This window comes from Crocodylus porosus, unplaced genomic scaffold, assembly GCF_001723895.1.
Source record: "Crocodylus porosus isolate Cpor-Errol unplaced genomic scaffold, CroPor_comp1, whole genome shotgun sequence".
NCBI lineage: Eukaryota > Metazoa > Chordata > Crocodylia > Crocodylidae > Crocodylus > Crocodylus porosus.
The window spans coordinates 6,994,288-6,996,285 of NW_017728912.1; positions in this window are offsets into that span (position 1 = coordinate 6,994,288).

Here is a 1,998-nt window from a genome sequence, read left to right on the forward strand (position 1 = left end):
TCTGAGTACAACCCTTCAGCCAATCTGCAATCCATCTGACTGTGTAGGCATCAATGCCACAGTCGCCTAGTTTTTTTAATGAGGATGGGGTGGGAGACAGTGTCAAATGCCTTGCTGAAGTCCAGAAAGACTACGCCCACGGCGACACCTATATCCAGTGCTTTTGTGACCTGGTCATAAAAGACAATCAGGTTGGTCTGACATGACCTGCCCCTAATGAAACCGTGCTGAAGATGTGCTCCTTGATGATCTTCTCAAAGAGTTTCCCTAGGATTGAGGTAAGACTGACGGGCCTGTAGTTGCCCTGGTCCTCCCTCCTCCCTTTTTAAAGATGGGGAACACTTCGGTTATCTTCCAATCGTCTGGCACCTGGCCCGAGCTCCATGAGCACTCGTAAAGCCGTGCCAAAGGCCCTGCAATAACCCCTGCTAGCTCCCTCAACACCCTGGGGTGGAAGCATCCGGACCTGCTGATTTGAACATGTCCAGCCCCTCTAGAAGCTCTCTAACCTGGTCCTCCCCATCCTGAGGTTTGGAGGCATTCCCCTCAAGTCCATCTTGTATCACGATGGGGAAGTCCCACTCCCTGCCCAAGAAAATGGAGGTGAAGAATTGGTTAAAGAGGTCTGCTTTCTCTGGCACAACCACCAGATTGCCCAGCATACTTTGCAGGGGCCCCACTTTTCCCGGTGCCTTCTTCATCCTCCCTATATATTTGAAAAAGGACTTTTTATTATCTTTGATTTTGGATGCTAGTCCTAGCTCTATGTCTGCCTTAGCTTTCCTGACAGCCCCCCTACAGGCGCGAGGAGAGGAGGTATACTTTTTGGTGATAGCACCCCCCTTCCACTGGTTGTACACCGCCTTTTTGGCAATTGGGCATTCCCGGATGCCCTTGGTGAGCCGGGGGGCTTTTGGGCACTCCTGCCCCCCTTGATTTTTGTTGGGATGGTCACCCCTTGGGCCCTGAGTATCGTCTCCTTAAGGAATGACCACTCATTTTGGGCACTGAGTTCCCCTGCTGTTGAGAACCCCAGTGCCTCTCCCACTAATCTCAACTCATTGAAGTTGGCCCTCTTGAAGTCTAGGGCTACCGCCTTGCTGCAGGCCCTTGACACCCTGAGCTGGATGGTGAATTCCAGCAAGCGATGATTGCTATCACCCAGGTGGTTAAGAACCTGGAGGCCCCTTACCAGGTTGTCGCCTGTGGCCAGGACCAGGTCCAACAGGGCATTTCCTTTGGTGGGACTGTGCACCTCTTGAATTAAGCGGAGCTCCCATATCTCGGCCAGGAACCTCCTTGAACGGTCCGACCTGGCTGACTGTTCCTCCCAGCAGATGTCCGGGTGATTTAAATTACCCGGACAACTACATCCCTTGCCTTAAGTGCCTCTGCAAGCTGGCCTGAAAATTCCTGGTCCAGCTCCTCCCCTTGGTTGGGGGGGTCTGTAGTAGACCCCCACTGTTAAATCCGTCTCCTCGCGGCCCCCTTGTATCTTGACCCAGAGCACTTCAGCTTGCCCCGCTGACCCAATTTTGCTGGCAGAGGATGTGTATTGCTCCTTGACATAGAGCGCCACACCCCCACCTTTCTTTCCTTCCTTCTCTATCCTGCCTGTAAAGCGTATAGCCCCTAATGCTAACTGCCAAGTCATGGGATGAATCCCACCATGTTTTTGGAAGCCCTGTTATGTCTGGGTCTGAACTGGCTATTCTGAGGGCGAGTTCCTCCTGTGTATTCCCCATACTATGAGCGTTGGTATATAGGCATTTAGGGCCTCACATAGCTGCATGTGCTGTCACCACCCCCGCCCCCGATTTGGGAGACTATCCGGACCCCTGTTTCTTACCTGGGCACTCCTTGCATTTGTCACCTGTCTTGCTCGGGTGGTGTCTCCTCGTCTTCCTGCAGCCCCCTCCCCCAGCGAGGCTAGTTTAAAGCTCGCTGTATGAGATCAGCCAACTTGGAAGAGAAGAATTGATAAACAACTGCACAGTA